The 21,187-nt window shown below is 41.3% G+C and overlaps 1 protein-coding gene across 1 annotated transcript in view; it reads left to right on the top strand.

Annotated features, from left to right (window-relative positions):
- Nucleotides 1–21,187, top strand: part of LOC109480056 (neuropeptide FF receptor 2-like) — a 35,139-nt gene that overhangs the window by 406 nt on the left and 13,546 nt on the right. The window lies entirely within an intron of this gene.

The following is a 21,187-nucleotide window of genomic DNA, read 5'->3' as shown; positions in this document are numbered from 1 at the left end:
AAGACAGCAAAATAAGTTTTTAATAATACTCATGGGCACTATTTCTGTATATTCTTGATATGAATTGTTAATTTTTCGTTCATACAAACAGCACGGCCAGGCCCCGGTTTGGAAATGTGACCTAAGCATAAGGCCACAGCAGGTAAATTTTATGGATGGCATCCCCCGCAGACTCCAAATCTAATGCGAGCGGGCGAAAGAAATGACGGGTCGAAAAAAACAAGATTCTTACATTTTGAAATTTTGACTCAATCATGGTACAAATGGTTTTGATTAAGTGGGAACATCACATATTCTTGTGGGTAAGTCAGAAATTTTCCTTCACATTTTATGTAAGGCCACAGCAGGTAAGTTTTATGGATAACATCCCCCGCAGACTTCAAATCTAATGCGAGCGGGCGAAAAAAAAGACGGGCCGAAAAAAAATTCTTATATTTTGAAATTTTGACTCAATCATGGTACAAAAGGTCTTGATTCAGTGGGAACCTCACATATACACAGCCAGCATCACATATCACTGCATCAAAGTAAGAAACAAAACATATTAAATCAGAGCCTTTTCTTGTCTCTTCTCTTCATACGTATCTGCCATCCACTTTCCGGCATGTTGACCACTGTCAGAAGGCAATAAAATTTCTTGTTTTTTTCTTCTAAAAATCAGACGAAAATTAATGCGCGCGCTGATGTCATCCATGAAAATTACTTGCTGTGGCCTAAGCATTGTAACAGGTGAGGTAAACTCCGTGAATTATTTCATCAGTTTGGTGGGTGATCGAATATTATATTATATTTAAAGCTCTCTTATTTGGTTCACTGTATACTGAAGCTAGATGTTGCTGTAACAATGCTAGAGTCTCAAGCAATAGGTCTTGTTGCAATATAGTGTTACATACATACATGAATGATTTCATCAGGTTGGTAAACGAATGAATAGCAAAGTTCTTTGATCATTATTTTTCACGAGCCGACGTTTCGATGACCGTCTGTCATCTTCATCAGGGCAATTCTGACTGGTTTACTGTGCACTGACGCTAGATGTTACTTGGTGCATAGTGCATGAAGACCTATGATGTAACAATGCCTGGTATGTATGTTACAATTACACTACGTTCCGTAATGTATTGTAAACAGTAAAAACTAGCCTGAGTGCACTGTGAACTATGTAACACCTTTAGTGCACTATGCACCAAGTAACATCTAGCGTAAGTGCACAGTAAATCAGAATTGCCCTGATGAAGATGACAGACGGTCATCGAAACGTCGGTTCGTAAAAATAAATGGTTGTGATCAAAGAACTTTGCTATTCAACACCTAGTTGTGTAAAAAGACTCTCTTTCTTTATTCAGTGACTTACCAACCTAAGAAACTTATTCACGGACGTCTTGTGAGATGCTAACGGTCTGAGATATCTCTGATATATTTTTGTCATTTATCTAACACGCACCAGACAAGCTTGTACGTACCCTCACTCCTATCGAATTCATCTCGCAAAATCTTCTTTACTTCATCTTGGTTGGCAAAACCTAAGAAACTTATTCACGGACGTCTTGTGAGATGCTAACGGTCTTAGATATATCTGATATATTTTGGTACCCATATCATTTATCTAACACGTACCAGACAAGCATGTACCCTCACTCCTGTCAAATTCATCTCGCAAAAGCTTCTTTACTTCATCTTGGTTGGCAAAACCTAAGAAACTTATTCACGGACGTCATGTGAGATGCTAACGGTCCGAAATATCTCTGATAGATTTTTGTGCCCATGTCATTTATCTAACACGTACCGGACAAGCATGTACCCTCACTCCTATCGAATTCATCTCGCAAAAGCTTCTTTACTTCATCTTGGTTGGCAAAACCTAAGAAACTTATTCACGGACGTCTTGTGAGATGCTAACGGTCTGAGATATCTCTGATAGATTTGTGTGCCCATGTCATTTATCTAACACCTACCCTCACTCCTATCGAATTCATCTCGCAAAAGCTTCTTTACTTCATCTTGGTTGGCAAAGCCTGGTAAGGTCTCACCTCAGCGCAGGTAACAAGTAGAAAATTGATGGTATGTGTGCCCAGACGTTCCTGTGAGAGAGATTGAATTTACAGACAAATTAACGTAAGCTGTGCCAAAGCAAAGTCGCTTCCTGTCAAGGCGAAACAGCGGGGTTAAAATGCGTTCAGGTTGGCCCCATGCAGGTACTGAAGTGGCAATATGCCAACAAATGGAACAGACTAACAGACAGCAAAATAAAACCTGGGGAATTTAACGATCAAATTGCCCATTTTCATCGTCCGCTGTAATTTGTGGATAGTAAAATACAACTACAACTGGAACGCCCTACATGCACGGGTTTGCTATGTTATTAGATTACTATATATTAGATTATTAATGATGCATGATAATTGGGAAATAAGGTAACAAAGTTATCTAAAAGTTCGTAACCAGGCTACAAAGTACTGTACATGTAAAACTGCTTCCAGAGCTAGAGGTGCTGAATGTTTTAAATCACATCCAACATCTAGCCTTTTTCCAGGGCTCGTCATGTACCCTCTTGACGGTAAAGTCTTGGTAATGTTTGTGGAATGGGGGGCTACGGGTAGATCTGTCCGGCACTTGAGATTTGGCGCTCCCAGCCTCGAGGACAGACAACACTTAATCTCCTGTTCTGTATTACAGGAGCTTTCTGACTAATTTTCATTAATATCTTGTCTTGACTTGTCTGACTTTTGTTCCCTATTCGACTTCCAAAAATTGTCTTCACTTTATTTGCATGTCAATCAATAGTTTGTGCTTATAAACCTGCATTTCCCCTCTGGTCTCTCAGTCACTGACGAAAGCTGGTTGATACTAGCTGAAACGTCTGACCGTTTCCAACATCATATCCAGTTGCTTGAGTAACTGCTTTTTGGCGTAATGTTTGTAATGGTCGCTTTCTAAATCCATTACGCCTCCGCGACTACATGGCAAAGGTCGTCGAGGTAGATTCCGCTCATCGTGGAGTGCCTGAAGTAGAGTACCTGCTGTTGCAATTGGCATCCGTGGTCACATTAATACTACTTCGTGGCAGTTTAATGGCTGGCTTCTTGCATGCACATGTTCAACGTTGCCTCCGTAATGTGCAATAAATGGAGCGTACTAACATTTTCAAGGTTGAAAGATGATAAATTGAGAAGGGGTTGGCATTGACAAGAAGTGTTGGCAAGTTGCCTAGGCTCGCGCGTTGTTAATGGCTTGTGCCAGACCAGACTATAAAAACATCCATCTTTGATGCTGGGTTTGGCGTAAATTGGAAGAGAAATGGCCAGGGTAGGGGGTCTGTGAGTTGCTGAGTTTGTTATACTTCCGAGAATAGAAATAAGCACAGCTACAGTGGACCACGTTTTCGGATTTGGAGATGAGGCTGTAGCAATCTGCTGAAGCGAGACTTTGGAGGAGACAAGTAAAGTGTTAATACAAACGTTAACACTAGAAAGGCAACATTTGCAAATCAAATGCATAATGTTTACCTTCGGACATGGTCTACTCTGTTAATTCTTATATTCACATACTCAAAGTCACATACATGTACTACTGCTATATGGAGACAGGAGCAAAGCAGACCATGAAATTGCAACATTATGTAACCCAACACCAGTCACCATGGTGACATACGTCAACAAATCATGTCACTGGTCAGGTCATAGGTCACTGTTTGGAGAAGAAGAAGAGGAAGAAACTGAGCAAAAACAATATGTATTCCTTCGGTAAACATAATGAAGCAGTTTTACTTTCAAATCAAGTACAACAGTAGTATTTGATGAAAAAAATGTCAAGCCACCATACTACAGACAGATTTGAATGTGATATTTAGATACAACAAGTCCCACAGTGGAAAAGTAGAATATATGACTGATTTGTAATTAGAAAAATACAGAAACTCATGATTAGCCCCACTCCATTGATATTCCTTATTGTTTTCATAGTTAGGATATCACGTTTTTATACATGTAGATCTATACTCTTTTTATACTACGGTTAATAGTTGTTGCCATACATTGCACCTTGTGCAATTGTCGTGTAATTATGTTTACCGAAGGAAAACATATTGTTTTTGCTCAGTTTCTTCCTCCTCTTCTGTTCCAAACACTAACCTCTGACCTGGCCAATGAGATGATTTGTTGACGTCTGTCACCATGGTGACTGGTGTTGGGTTACATAATGTTGCAATTTCATGGTCTGCTCTACTCCTGTCACCATATAATCGTGGTACATGTATGTGTTTAAGTATGAATTAAAAGAGCAGACCATGTCCGAAGGTAAACATTATGCATTAGCTTTGCAAATGTTACTTCTCTAGTTTATTTTACGATCACATTTTGCTAGTTTTTCCATCATTGTAATGCTTGCTGTACCCTCGTGCTACATGCAATAAAGTATCATTGTTATGCCGTCTGTATCCCCCTTGCTACATCGGTGGCTGGTGGAAAGTAGTTGAGGCGCACAAATTGAAGGGAAGTGCTCAGAGCAGCTGCCCGTGAGATCTCAGGATGTTACAGAAATGATTCTCTGCACTCTGTATCGCACACGGGAATACACAGAGTGATCCAAAATCTCCTTCGGTGGTGAAAAGGGGTGAGAAGTTCCCCAGAAATTGCGTAGGTGGGACCGCTTATTGCCCATGCAGGGGCCGATCATGATACTTAGCCCAGCTACAAGAAAGGATACAAAATTGTGCCTCACATCTCATAAGTACACTATTAGCACGAAAGGTCGCCGATATCCTCTCTATATGTGACCTCTGTGACGAGCAACTCCTCAGTGCGTGCGATCATAGCGGTTTTACACCGCTGTAAAGTTTGGCAGGAATAAAAGGCTTATGGCAATAATATTAATGGAATACGTGAAATACCAGTACTTTGAGATGAAGTTGTTGGGCTTTACAATTTCCAGGGTTTTTAGAATTTCTTTCAACTGCACGGAGGCCCTGTGATATTCTTCCTTCAGTAGATTGAGTCTGATGAGACCAGACACTATCATTACGGTGACAGGATGTTGAATGACCTAGTGGCTTTCTCAAGTAGCCACCACTCCCTTAGGATCAATTTGTTTCTCGATAAAAAGAATGGTTTGTTGTACAAGATCAAGCTACTTTTAACATCGGGGATCTTTATCCCTATATTGTGTGAAGTTTCAAGATTTGACAGTATCAAGTGGTGTAATATATAGTAGAGAGGATTCATTCCTCAAGCTACCGACATCTTGCACACGCAGTCGTCCCTCAGTAAGACATCTGGAGCCGCATAGTTCCCGTTTAGAACTTTTATTCAGCCTGTATGCACTGGACAGGTATATAAGTGAGAACTTCATGCACTTGTGTCATTAGCCTCTGTACACTTGAAGAAGCCACACAGGCGAAACCGGTTGTGTGTCAGGCTGAATAAAAGTTCTAAACGGTAACTATACGGCTCCTGATGCCTTACTGAGGGACGACTGCGTGTGCAAGATGTCGGTAGCTTGAGGAATGAATCCCCTCTTCTACATGTATATATCAAGTGGTGTAATGTTAGAAGAAGAAAGGAGTTTGGGCGGTATTAAATCAGGTCCAGATTCATGCATAACGGATCAGGGAATCGCATGAGAGAACAGTCGAGACTGTTGAAGGCATGACGGGGGTTAAAATCATCTTTTTTTCAACGAATATACAAGATGAAGGTTGCTTGGATAAAGCCTAGGTCAGCCCTTTGTCTCTTGCTATTGGGCGCAAGGCAAAGACAAAATGTTAAAAGTTAAATTCTTTTATGCCAGCTTCAGAAAATCAATATAGTGGCTATAGAATGCCGATTTGTGTGTTGATATTCACCTAGAAGAGACAGTGCACAAATTCAATGGCTGGAGTTGGGAGACGTCCGTACACAATAGTCAGGGTGGTGCACGTGGCTTCAAATCTACCTCACATAACATAAGATTCCTTTCTAGTCGAAACTTCACTCACTTGCGACTCATTCAAGCGACTTGCAATCAAAGTTTCTTTTAAAAAAGTCACTACATGTAGGGTGGGAAATTGAACTAAAGCTAGACTAGCTATAATGCAATAGATCTACGAAAAAAAAATGATGAAATGAATGAAAAGTTTATTGCCCAAACAAGTAAGTTGCAGCCAATTGCACATGATTGAATTGCGTACATATTAGATATGGTATCTACACTCACTACTTATTTGTAATACAATTAAACACGTATTAAAGCAGCTCATCCAGTAATAACTCATGTACAGCTTAGCATGAAAGTTCATCTGTGTTGATACAAGTCATTATGAAATAAAGACTAAGCTTTAACTTCCAACACTTAGATTACAGAATTCATTTTCACATATTCACATGGAATCTCCGGGACACTCAGTATCTCTAGAAGGGGTGAAAATCCTTGATTCTGAATCGGACTTCTTTGCAAGAGGGGTGAAGGAGGCGGTCTACATAAGAGCTCACAGACCTACCCTGAACAGAGACGGGGGGCGACACAAGTTATCTGGCACGTGTGACCCGCTACTGCGGTCACGTGTCTCTGACGTCACGTTCCAAGAGTAGACGGGTCCATTCCGTGAACAAGGTTGATGGAATCAACCGAAAATTTGGGTAAGTCCCAATTCTGTAGTCTAAGTGTTGGAAGTTAAAGCTTAGTCTTTATTTCATCATGTACAGCCTGTTAAAGAGATGGGTCAGGTAGAAAATCGGAATGCACTTTGTTGCACAACAAAATAAATGATGGGAGATCGCGTACGTTGAGCCTCGTGCGCTGAAATCAGCATTATATATCATTGCCCATCAATGAGTAAAGAGACTCTTGGTGTCGCTGCTATAGATGCATTCAGTGCAATGTCAACCAGTCAGAATTGCCCTGAGGAAGGTGACAGACAGTCACCGAAACGTCGGCTGAATAAAACACTTGGTTGCGTAAAAACTTTTTTTTTTACTCTGTGTCTTGCCAACTTGATGAAAATATGCACGGACATTTCTCATCAGCAGTCAAACGCTTGTTCGCTAGTTCGTTAGTGGACCATTACTCCAAATGATCTGGCGCCTCGCCTTTAAAGATGAGCCAAATGCTGGGTTGGAAATTGCCCCTAAGTAAAGCCAGACTTTCCTCAAGTCAGCAAACGAAGGAAGATCCGAGAGGATAGCTTTGAGTCTCGTTGAAATCATCATGTATCATCAGTATCATTAGTATTCAAACGCTTGTCTGCCTGTAATAGTGCACCATTACTCAAAACCATCTGGAGAATTGCAATGGAAATTTCTGTTTAAAGGTGAGCCAAAATTTTGGATGAAAAATGGCTCGAAACTAAAGCCAAACTTGCAAATGAAGGAGGATCGCTTTGATTTTCGTTGACATCATCAATCTATATGTTATTAGTATTCAAAGGCTTAGACCTGAGTACAATCACTTGCGGCATCCAGTCACTATGGCCTGTTGCCAAAATCAATCTGGCGCGCTTTGGAAGTTTCTGTTATTTAAAGTTTAGACACACGTTGGATTGGAAATGCCAACCAAAGCCAGGATTGCATCAAAATGAGAGGAGCCGAAAATTTGAAGCGAACGGGTCGTTGGTTATCACAGACTGGGACTTACCAGAAGGGTGAGGAAAAAAGGTTATTTCCTCCAGAAAGTTTCCCCGGGACATCTCAGGCAACTAATAAGTAGCTTTGAGACCTTGATGTAACCTTACCGTTAATGCCTAGTCTAAGACACATCCGCCGACGTCAGAAAAAAAATTAAGACTGTTACCATAGGACGAGATTCAAGCTTTTAATGTCACCTGTAAGTCTATACGGTACCAACCTGAAGTATGTTAACTCATTTGTCTATTTGGGTATACATCTAAATACCACATTAAGTGACGATGATTGTGTACTCGCTCTGCTGAAGAGTCTTTATAGCGATGCCTTTTACATGAATTCATTCTTCCGGAAGACCTACAATTTATTATGGTTTCTAGGTTTCTTCCTGTTTTATTTGTATGTCTGCATAGTTTTTGTATTATTTTAATGATGTAATGTGTTATATGGGTTTTTACCTGAAATAAAGAATGAATGAATGAATGTAGACAGGGAGCTATACAGGGTACGTTTGTTAATACCAGTTGTTGAGTAAAATGGAGCTAAGCGTTTTCCGCTATTAAATCAATGCAAGCTCCACAGTCACTCGTTAATACCCCACAGTAACGAGCACAATAACTGCACTTAGACACGGGGCTTGGATGGGACCTTGCTCCTGTGGCGTCTTTAATTAATAAGGATGTCTGCTACAGATTAGTTGGGGTTCAGTTTGCCTCCAAAGAAGCAGAGTATGCTCAGCACACATTGTCAAATGTTAAAGTGGCAGGACACAGTTTTCGCCCTATGGGGATTTCTATAGTTAAGGAACAACTCAGCATATAGTTTTCACCTCGCTATCCTTCACGAAAAAATCTCCGCAGCTTTCTCAAATACTGTGCAGCACTACTTTGTGCCCGGACTACTTCGCCCATGAATACTGTGTACTGCGATCTTTTCATTAAATCCAATTGAATAGGTCGCTTAAAGCTTTGAAAAGATTTGAAGAACCTGATAATAAAAAAACTCTGGTCTTTCAAACCACTTAAAATAAAGGTCGTCGCTCTGAAAAGAGAAGACGTATTTAAGGTAGTCTTACCACTGAAGTAAGAGTAATATCTTCTGAGTTATGTTGCTTGAGAAGCTTAAGATTTCTGACAGGGCTAGTCGCTCCTCAAAAGGTAACTTAAGGCTCCTTAAAAGTTAACTTAAGTGTCCTGGGGTGACCTCAAAGTTCTGATTGCATAATACTGTAAAGAAAAGCGGAGAAAAATCGAAGGTAACTTTTGAGGGTCGGCGGGTGACACATCCACGTGCTTCTGAGGAAGATAAGTCATCGTGATCGATACGTATCCTAACTGATGCTACATGTATGATAGATGCTGTCTTAAAGGCATCGAGTACAGTTTTTAGGGCTTAGGAACCTGAATTTTCACAGCCAATAGTCTAGCCACGTATCTACATACTGAGTTGATTCCACACTATCCTAATGTATATTGAGCCTCATGGAGCAAAAATTCCCAAAATTCTTACGGAAAATGGTTACTGAAAGAGCCCTGGGCTGATTTTTAGGGTACCGCCTAGAAAATAAAGGACTCATCTTGGGGCTTGTTTCTGCAGTTTTCAATACCCAAAGTATGAAATGCTGACTCAAATGTGCTAATGTGAAACAGTATGGGTCAATATTACAAATATCGCCTTATTCAGAATATTTCCAGTTTTGCTGCCCTGAAATCGCATTGGATTCCTTAAGTCTCTGTCACACAATCATGAATTTGGCCTCCCGAACACTAGTCAAATGCTCCCCCCCCCCATCATGATTAGGAATAGGTCGGTGCCAAGTTCAAGTTTTAACCCCAGATATATGATGGAATTTAGGATTTAATCATTTTTAGGGCACGAAAACGGAAATTGGTATTGGAAATTGGCCACAAATGCCCCGTCAATCATGTCACAAAGTATGCTGCACGCAGAGTCACCTGTTCTTGAACTGATTTTGTGCCATACTCTATTTTCACTGTGCCAGCAAGGGCTACAGCACTGGTACCAAGGTGGCAAGGCGGCTTTATGGTTAGGGTTGTTGACTCAGAATTTGAAAGTTCTGGGTTTGAATCCCTGACAGGCCCCACTGTCCTACCCTCTAGGATGTTTCTACACAATCTAACACTGTTGTTCCCTATTTCCTCACTCGATTCAGGTGAAAATGAGTCTAGCTGTACCTAGCTTCGGTTAGGGACGTCCTCTCGGATGGGATGTAAAGTCAGAGGCCCCGTGTTTGAGGAGAGTCACACCTCGAGGATGTTAATTTAAAGATCCCACCACACTTATCAGTAGTAGTCCATCCTGGTATGAGTGGATCAAACCTTACAGTCCGGTCTTAAGCCTTGGTCACAACCCGCCGTACGTGCTTCTGCGTGCTGTCCACGTGCAAAAACATGGGCAAACGTAGGGCATCCGTGCGTGGTGAGTACCGCCTCCGTACGGAATCCTACGGATTTGGGAGCACGCAGACACGCCGTAGAACTTTAAGTGCAAGTAAAACATTTTCTACGTGCGGTCTGCGGATTCACCACCCGTGCGTGCGAATACGGGCGACGCGCGTGCCCCGTACGTATCGTACGGAAGAAGCACGTGTGAGTACGGCCTCCTTATGGTAAAGCCTCGGTCACAACTCGCCGTGCGTGCTTTTTGTCCGTACGTTTTTGTCGTGGCTACGTCTGCTACGTTTTTTCTGCAAACGTAGGGTGGCCGGCCGAGGGAGTACGTCACTTGCACGGTTGCGCAAGGTGTACGTACGTGGTCTGCACGACACGCCTGGCCGTCAGCGGTTGCGTGCATCGTACGTTGCGCAAGTGGTAAGTGAGTTGTACGTGCTTACAACGCACGATCTCTGTGCGATTGCTACGTTGCCGCGTACAGGCCGTACCTACACGTGCGGCGTACGCACGGTTTCCTTACTCACTCGCACGTTGTAAGTGCGTGCACCTCCTGTTAACTTCATCATCACTAGCCGCCCTGGTGTCTTCCGCGGCCCGTTTCTTTGGGTCTTGTCTGGTAGTCTTCTTCTGAGCCTTCCTGGGCATCTTGGAGACGAGTTGGCAGTCGCCGGTCAAGTCGTCTTTATATACTGTAGAAATCAGGTGCGTTGCACGTGTGAGCACCTGGTATGGAGCACGTGTCAACTGGGAAGTGAGGAGTAAGCACGGATGACGCAAGCACCGTGCGTGGCACGCACATGCTTCGTGCGCTGTCCGTACAGCAATTGCACGTGAGAATAGTGAAGTTAGACTCACGGAGTCCGTACGTTGCACGCTCATAGGCTGTACGGGGCACGCGCGTCGCACGTACTCGCACGCACGGGTGGTAAATCCGCAGACCGCACGTAGAAAAAGTATTACATGCACCTAATACTGTTCTACGGCGTGTCTGCGTGCTCCCAAATCCGTAGGATTCCGTACGGAGGTGGTACTCACCACGCACGGATGCCGTGCGATTGCCCACGTTTTTGCACGTAGACAGCACGCAGAAGCACGTACGGCGAGTTGTGACCGTCGCTTTAAGTTGCAATCGCACAGAGATCGCACGTGTAAGCACGAGTGACGTGCGTCGACGCCACTCCTTCCCCACGTTTTCAGAAAAAAACGTAGCAGACGTAGCCTCCCAAAAAACGTACGGACAAAAATCACGTACGGTGGGTTGTGACCAGGGCTTTAACAAGCTTGTACGAGTACCTACTGTACAAAACTGGTGCGTTACGCCTAACGGCAGTTATGCAAAGCGAACAGAATAGCCATTTTAAAGTGACGCCCAATCTTAGGTGTTCTGCTATCTGCGGAATGCAGAATCTGATGGATTTACACGGAAATCGATTGTTCGACTCCTGCAGGGTAGTGACTGACGTATCTGAGACAGCTTCGTTCCTTTGGTAAAGACGGATGTTCTTAATCGACAGATGTAACAGCCGGAAGTAGCGACTCTGGAGAATGGTTACCTTTGATTGATACCCCCTTTATTTGTACCTACAGAAATCAAGTTTCAAGTTACGTCGATGAAGGTTAGACATCCAGGTAATACGATACGCCAAAAAGCAGTTACTCAAGCAACTGGATATGATTTTGAAAGCGTCAGACGTTTCAGCTAGTATCCACTAGCTTTCGTCAGTGACTGAGAGACCAGAGGAGAAATGCAGGTTTATAAGCACAACCTATTGATTGATATGCAAATAAAGTGAAGACAAATTTTTGGAAGTCGAAAAAGGAACAAAAGTCAGACAAGTCAAGACAAGATGATGCAAATTAGTCTGAAAGCTTTTTTTGTCTGAAAGTTTTTTATGTTTTAAGTGGATACTAGATGAAACGTCTGACGTTTTCAAAATCATATCCAGTTGCTTGAGTAACTGCTTTTTGGCAAGTTTCAAATTTTATTCATAAAAATCAGCCTTGCAGCCAGTGCACAAACAAGCTGAATAACACTGATTTTTAACAATTGTGTAGTAAATGCAAATACAAATTAATATTACAATACGTATACAGACACACAAACAAACACATTACAAAGCCACACATGGGCACTAAAGTAAAGTCCAGAGAGTCCTGAGAGTTACTGCAAAGACAGTGCAGGCATATTGTACAGGCATATTGTACAGGCATATTGTACAGGCATATTGTACAGGCATATTGCCTTGTGTAAGGAAGAGTTTTTCAGTCTTTTCGTACGGGCTGCTGGTACTGTAAGTGCCGTTCCATTTCTTAAGGTCCTCCCAGTGGCCGTTGTCCTGGCCGGTGGAACCAGGTCATGGAGGGGGTGACCCTTGTCCAGCATGTTCTTAAGTAGCTTCACTGGATATGAAATATTATCCGAGTAGACATCTACAAGAGTAGAATCATAAGTAGTGATACGTCGTTTAAGGGTACTAGACATCTAGGTAATGAGATACAAAAGAAATTGGCACTGAATCTAGCAACTCGATATAAGCTGTCAGACGTTTCAAGTAGCATCCACTACTTTTCCATCAGGGACTAATGGAATCTGTATTTGAACAGGTATTGGCCTAGAACTAATAATTGATATATGATGTGAAGATAATTTTAGACAGCTCATGTCCATAACGACACTAGTGTTGATGTATGTGGCATAACTAAAAGCTGAAAACTGAGATACAGTGAACTAGAGAAGTAACATTTGAAAAGCAAATGCATAATGTTTACCTTCGGACATGGTCTGCCCTGTTAATTTTTACTCAAACACATTCACATACATTGTACTACTAGTATATGGTGACAGGAGCAGAGCAGACCATGAAATTGCAACATTATGTAACCCAACACCAGTCACTACGGTGACAGACGTCAACAACTCATGTCATTGGTCAGGTCATAGGTCACTGTTTGGAGAAGAAGAAGAGGAAGAAACGGGGCAAAAACAATTTTTTCCTTCGGTAAACATAATTGCCTTTACTACGCTCTCCTGAAGTAATCTAAATGTGATATATAGCTTTACTAATCTTAAATAGGACTAAAAAGGAGCAATAAATTGTCTTATAGATAATTCTAACTCCATTCTTCCCATGTCAATGAAATCGAAAAGGTGAACAATAGATTGTTATGAGTCTGAGCATTAACTTTTCACCACAACGAAATTTAAACGGGAACAATAAATCACTTTATAGCTGAGCCTTAATTTCTTGTACCACAACGTGATTAAAAAAAGGGAACAATACATTTCATTAAAGACGAGCCTCAATTGCTTGTACCACAATAAAAGTAGAAAGGGGAAAATGAATTCCCTCAAACATTAGCTTTAATACACATGAGCCTTAATTTGTTATACTACCAAGCAATCAAGAAGGGGGACAATAAATTGACTTAATAATGATCCTGAAGACTTGAAGTTTGTGCCTGATTGCAGTGTTGATTGTAAAACAGCCTAGTTGGTATTCGATAGCGGTTACCTGCCACACACACACACACACACAAGATAAATCTTTTAATGCATGAATTAATGAATGAAGACCTTTATTGTACATTTTTGGGCTAAACACAGGTCACATTATACATATTCGAATACATACTTATATAAATATACATAGTACATGTATATATTAATGTCTAATGTATTTTAGTCTTTTCAACTTCTTCTCGCTTCTTAGTAATTGTATAAATGTAAGATGCTGTATGTGTTGTTAGATTTGGTTTATCAAAGGTTAACAGGAATATAAATTTTTCTTTACTTGTTAAGAATCCGAAGTGGGGAAATTGACTTAAAACATGTCCGAAGAGTATACGTCTATCACTGTCATATAAAGGACAATCTATGGTGAAATGTACTTCATCCTCTACTATCTAGACTACAAAATTGGCAGATTCTTTACTCCAGGGGAGTGCGGTTTAATATGTCTTCCTGCTTCGATTCGCAATTTGTGACCCAGAACACATTAGAAAACTAACTTCACGCTGATAAGTAGTCAATGCGATTGCCTGTTTTATCTGGAGCGGCATGCCATGCGAGCCGTGAGTAGCTCGATAAGGGCAGTAAGTCATTTGGAAAGTTTGTAAAAGTATTTGTACCATAACGACAGCCAATTTTCCCATTAACGCTTCGGACATTTCCACCATTGCGATGCCTCCCGTTGGTACATATGGTCATTAAGATAACACATGGAGTTGGCACGGTAGAAGCAGCTACAGTATCGCCTGTACATGTCCCTGGTTTTCACTGCAAGGTGGCAGGATGGTCATGTTATTACCTCCATGAAAAATGGAGGTATTGTTTTTGACGTGTCTGTGTGTGTGTGTGTGTGTCTGTGTGTGTGTCTCCGCAACTTTGTAGTCAGCATAACTTCATAACGCCTTTATGGTTTGTGATGATATTTGGTATGCTGGTAGGTCTTAGGAAGCCGAAGGTCAAGGTCAAATATGGGCCTCCTGGTGGCTGACCTTGGTACTGCAGCAGAACTTTTGTATTTTGAGGGAAAACAGATGTGCCGGTTATGCAACAAAACACCAACTGCCAAAGACTTCCTCTAACGCAAAACACGTGTGGTCAGGCAGCGCGCCTACCCGGTTTGATTGATGAGGTTTTCCCTCTGGAATAGCCTACATGTACTGAGTTGACAACCTGACCTATTTCAGGACAAAAACCTGTGTTATTTTGTTCTGTACTGTAGTGTGGTGTACTGTGTAAAAACATTTACAAAAACTCATATATTTCATGGAGGTTTGAGATCTCCGAATTCTTGTTACGAACTGTCGGGAGAAGGTCGGTTGAAGGTCGGCTGTGCTTGGCTGGTGTTCGGCGAGGTCGACTACTGTTCAAATGTTTAACTTAAATCATTCGGTAGCTGGACGGGAGGTTGATTGGCTATGGTTGGCTGTTGGTTGGCTGGCGTTCGGGAGCAAGTCGGTAGTGTTGCGGGCGTGTAAGGGGGCTAAATTTGACTCAAATTTACTCATACTTAACTCAAATTCGATACGATTCAAATAGAAAAGTAGCCATGGCCTAAATCTCGTATGTCAGTCAACCTTGGTTGGTTGGTTGGTTGTAATTGGTTGGTTGGTTGTCGGGTGAAGGTTCTGAATGTGTGACAGGGGCTTAAAGCACACCATAGCCTAATATTTGTATCTGTATCGGTATAGCCGGTATAACCACCCTTCGGCGTAACACACCAGCTTCGCAGGCACGCGGCGCGGCGGCAGCTAGCTACATCACACCGAACGACTCATTACACTCAATCTTTGCCCATTTGATTGCAAGAGTTCTTTAAAGCTTTCTAGTGATAATGCCCCAACTGTGCTTGGTTGCAACGAGTTCTAGTCTACGATAGCGGGAAATATGAGTTTTTGAATACCTCAATTCTTGGTTGATAACTCTGATATTTGAAGGCATGACTGCTTCTTGTTCTTTTCTGGGCTGGTATTAGATACTTAATAATTAGCATTCATAAAACCGTGTTATATCACCCGAGTCTTGCCCTTTATTTCGTTCCCGACTGCCTGCAGACGATATGGATTTCTGCTTGCCTGGCTACAGATTACCGGTCTATATCACGCTTTGTCTGTTAACAAATGTCTAACATTGATTCAGATATAGTTCAAGTGTCAAAACCACCGGCAGCGGGCCAACGTAGTGTGGATAGACCTGGCACAATACATCCGTAATTCTTGCGTGTAAGGCCACACCGACTTAATTTTATGATGACATCCGCGCGCGCATTGATTTTCGCCTGATCTAAAAAAAAAAAAAAAAAAAGGAAGATTACGTCTTCCGAGGCTCTGGCCTGGCTTTAGGCCTGGATAGTCCATGGTAGTTAGCGACAACGAAGCCGGTGGTAACTCTGGAGGACTGCACCCAGGCTACCGAAGTTCCACGAGTCAAGAACTCAATAAATACGCACAGTGTCGATTCATAAATTCCAGCATGTGCAGGCCTGTCGTATACGTCGCTATATAATGCGACAATTTCACAATACCAGCTTTGTATTCCTGTGGTTTAGTAGCATTTTTATTTTTGGTCGGATTTTTCATTTTTTTTTTCGTCCGCGCGCACTAGTTTGGGGGTCTTCGGAGGATGTTAGCCATAACATTAAGTCGGTGTGGCCTAACATTCAATCAAAAAGGAAATGGTATGTAGCTGTAAATTTTTATGTTCTCGGGTGAGTGTAATTTGACCATAACTTGTCCTTGTTAACGTCATCACATGTCCTTCCTTTTTTGAAAGCTTTGAATCCCTTAAGATCTCTAAAGCTTAAGCGTAATGAGCCCTAATCACGCTAAAGCGGTGTTTAAATGGTAGTTAATTACATCACTATGTATTAGTGAATAATTGCCTTCGACAAGAAGGCTATGAAATCGTTTTGGCACTGTTTGGCAGATTATGTACGATAAATTTTGAAGGCATGGTCCGAGGTTCACGATTTTTAGCAGGCAGGTTGCCTTAGTGATGGGTATTGTCAAGGCCAAAAATCGGCTTCGTGGAAGGTTCTTACGTGAATAGAGTTGACCTTTTGTGTTTGTGTTTTTTGTTGTTATCAAGATAACTCGGGAATCCTTAAGTGGTCGTCTATGATTTTAAGTTGTCAAGTTACCGTTGGGAATATGAAGGTCAAGTTCGGAAATGGGCCTCGTGGGGGGTTCCCACGTCATTGAATTTGACCTTTTGTGTTGTGTCGTTATTGTTGTTAGCAGGATAATTCGAGAATCTGCAAATGGATGTTCACGATTTTTTCATCATGTAAAAGAAATCCCAGACACGGTAGGAACTCCATCAGTAGTCACATCACGATTCTGTACGTCAGTGCCAACAAGAGAAGCTCTATTACCGTGCTCACGAATTTCATTGAAATTGTCATCCCTGGCTTTACTTTACGGTATGTATGTATAGCAGCTCGAGATAAGAGTAATTTACCATCGTTGCGGAAATGACATGGTGTAGCCTTATCTACATATAGATTACACGTACTCTACTTGCTCATCACATTCAAAGAGAAATGTGTAGTCATTGCACCTTTCTGAACCTTTTTACCAGTTGATGAGCACTCTGAAACTGTATCCTAGGGACTTAAGTCTAGACGTCTTATTTTCCAAGAAAAAAGAAGAAGTTTAACACGATAAGTTGGAATTTAGTGTCAAAGTTGGAATAGAGTAGTCACATCATATACTTTCTATTCGATGTTTATTCGATGTTATGATCCGTTTATTTCATTTTCATGTTAGATGTACCTGTAATAAGCCTCCAGGCAGGAATTTGCAATAAAACTTTCATATACGTCGATGCATTTCCCCTCTCGTATCTCAGTCACTGACGAAAGCTAGTGGATACTAGCTGTGGATACTAGCTGAAACGTCTGACGTTTCCAAAATCATATCCACTTGCTTGAGTAACTGCTTTTTGGCGAAACTTTCATATATATTGGCGTTTGGTTCATTTCTAATTCAAGGACATCTTCGTTATCTTTTTATGGACATTCAAGTAAAACCAGCTTGTCGTTTGCGTTTTTCTGTAAGTTCTATGATGACTCCATTCTAAGCTGTCTACAGAAAATGATGAGTTTTCACAAAGTTTTACGTTTATTTCCTGCTAGCACAAAGAGTGCTGTAATAGCCTTGTCTGGCTTCCTTCCACCCAATCAATGTTGAGAAGTATACAACGAAAGTAACTTAAAATTTGTACATGTATGTGAATGGAACTTGAATGGTCAATTTTCATGTGATATTTGATTTTTTTTTAATATCCACATCATCATGATTCCATAGCTATGAGATATTTACCGATCGGCCCTAGAGAAGTTCCAGTAAGTCAAATGTCAGATAGCCCACAATGGTCCAAACCTATCACAGCTTCATAACTAAAAACAAATTTTCGACCAAGACCTTTGCCTCGACCGCTCATGTGAAGAGACCGAGAGAATTCGAATACTTTAATCATAGCAATATCTGATACATTGCTAAAGGTTAGACATCCAGGGAATATATAATTATGAATAGCAAAGTTCTTTGATCACAACCATTTATTTTTCACGAGCCGACGTTTCGATGGCCGTCTGTCATCTTCATCAGGGCAATTCTGACTGGTTTACTGTGCACTGACGCTAGATGTTACTTGGTGCATAGTGCACTAAAGGTGTTACATAGTTCACAGTGCACTTAAGCTAGATTTTTACTGTTTACAATGCATTCCGGAACGTAGTGTAATTGTGACATACATACTAGGCATTGTTACATCATAGGCAAATATAGGTAACATCTAGCGTCAGTGCACAGTAAACCAGTCAGAATTGCCCTGATGAAGATGACAGACGGTCAGCAATTCGCAAAACGCAAATAATTCGCAATTCGCAAATAAATGGTTGTGATCAAAGAACTTTGCTATTCATTCGTTTACCAACCTGATGAAATTATTTACGAATATATAAGTATGTTTTAATTAAATCTATACATCTGGATACATTTTAGAAATTCAGACGTTTCAAGCAAAATGAAAGACACCGATCGCTTTCATCAGATGATCTCCAAAGTCACTACTTGAACACAGGACAACAATTAATACTTTTCATAACCTTCTCAATCACTTTCATGTGACTCTGGCACACCCCGTGTGTCATGGGGTCTAGTAAATTGTTCCACGGAGATATCAGTGAGTATAACCTACGCCAGTATTCGGAAAACAATATATCTTTGATGTGCTTGTCCAAAAAGCTTCGGTGAAGAAAATCTAGACTTCAAGGCGCCAGTTGTAATCTACACTCACTGAGAGGGTACTTGCAAGGACCTAAGGCGACGCGTACATTTGTTGGGGGCATGTTCCATGTACTTATGTCATGCCCCGACACATTTTCTGTATATATAGGCCAATACATTTATACTGCCATGCAAAAAAAGAAATCTTAGAATAGCTGTATAAGTAGAGTCATTGAATATTTTACCAACTACATGTATATAGTGTAGCGTACTGTAGCATTTTATGTAGAATTGTAACATTCCTGGCAAGTAATTTAGTCGAAACTCTGTTTAGTAGCCATAGAACATATTTTGTATAGGTACAGCTGCTCACTGTACCCTTCATAAGTATAGTTTTGCGTAATGTAGAAAGTACGTGTAGAGTTAAAATATTTTCTAGCCAGCAGTTCTTTACAACACTCTGTCAAACACAGTAACCGTTGACCATATATTTCGCATTATGATAGACTCATACCAACTAGTAACTTTATTACTCCGTGAAGGAGGTCAGGACCTCCGGACGGAGTGTTGTGATCGACTGATTTTTCATGTTCGCAGTCAAAACACTGGGTTCTCTTTGTGTAATCGGCACGCAATTTTATACGCCGTCTGCGGGCATGCCCGTGTTGATGCACGAATGTGTATTTTTGCCGTTGCTGCTTTCGCGGTCAATGTAATATTGCAGACGCACCCCTACAATTGCGAGGCGAATTGGAATGGTCCAGAAAAACGCGTTGTTTGGAATAGCAGTGGGGGGGGTGGAACTTCATGCAGATACGGGGTGGTTTTTATAAGTGGTTCCAGATGTTTTTGCCCATGGTTAAGAGATGCCAAGTTTTTTGGAAGATGTTCGCAGCCAAAACGCATTCTTCCGTACGTCGCATTTCTGTGTAATTTCGCATGTGGTGTGGCATTATGTCCGGGATGATGCACGTCTTTTTATTTTTACCGTAGCTGTTTTGATATTGAAGTAAATGCATATTTTAGAAACATCCCTACTTTTACAATCCTGTGGAATAGGCCGTAGGTTTAGGCAGTTGTCTGGTAGCAGATGTACTATAAGCAGATATCCGGGTTATCTGGCCGGCGGTAGTAACACTCGCGGTGCTTACCGCAACTGTTGCTGGAATTTGTCCTGTTCCAGGCGCGCTTAATTAGGTACAGGCACGGTAAGACGGTGGGGCTATCTTTGTTACTAGACACGACCATGATAGTCCGATCTTTATGTGAATGCAATGATTGTGTGTGTGTAATTAAAATGAACTTCGAACTTGAAGCACAGTATCTTTACACGCCCTGGGAGCAGTAATGGATTTAGCTCTTTGTATGTTTTATGCTTGTGACGCGCCCTCATTGTATTAACCGTTGCCTAATTATAATGTCTGCACAGTAGGTCTGGCGTTGACACTTGGGATTTTGTTGAAATATATAAAACTTCACGGAGGATTGTCACCTATGGCTTCTTGTTTTATTTTTATTTTTTATTTATTTTTATTAATAACAAAGAAGTAACATAAATTACTAGTAACTTTATTATTTGCCATACATGGTACCCGTGACAATCGTTGTGCACTAAACTTTGACTTTGACTTTTGACTTTTGTTTGACAAATAGACGGTCGATCTGCCCATAAGTGTAAGGGTTTGCAGGAGATGGCAATTGACCATGTGTGGTATGTACGATAACTCGCCAAGCATGTATATCTTTCGGTGGCTGCAATGCAGGTCAAATTGGCATCATTAGTATCAAATTTCCGAGGCAGTATTCAATACACCACCGCTGGCGTAAAAGAAGATACCAGTTCAGAAACAAAGCTCGATAAAACGCCTAAAACCACGTCAAAACTAGAGTTCTACGATGTCATACCGTCTCAAATAGCATGTCTAGATATCAAAACCGGAAGTTCCACTGCAGTACCATAAGAATCCGCTAAGGGGCAACGCACACTTTCAACCATGCACCCAACTTTTAACAATGCACCCAACTTTCAACCATGCACCCAACCAATGAAACTAAGAATAAGTATAGGATGTAGAATGATGTACTTCATGGTCTTTTAAGACCGACGAATGTCTACTACCTTCTCAGATAGCATGTCCAGATCATGAGATATCAAAACGGGAAGTTCCACTGCAGTACCATAACAAGCCGCTAAGGGACCACGCACTCTTCAACCATGCACCCAATCAATGAGGCGATTTAAGTACAGAAATAAATAGATTTCCCCATGCATGGGGCATTTAATGAGATTTTTTTGAGATATTTGTGGATCACTTTCCTTTCACATATGCATGCAACGTGAATTAAGTCTGAATTCTCCCATTTCTTTTCTTCATATTCTCAATGTGCGAATTTACGTAGTTTCAGATCGTAGTATCCCAAATCATATACTCCTAAATAACTTCA

Source organism: Branchiostoma belcheri, unplaced genomic scaffold (assembly GCF_001625305.1).
Source record: "Branchiostoma belcheri isolate BF01 breed outbred unplaced genomic scaffold, Haploidv18h27 scaffold5, whole genome shotgun sequence".
NCBI classification, from domain to species: Eukaryota; Metazoa; Chordata; class Leptocardii; order Amphioxiformes; family Branchiostomatidae; genus Branchiostoma; species Branchiostoma belcheri.
Note: the sequence above shows the minus strand (reverse complement) of the source record. Positions and strands in the feature narration are given on the sequence as shown.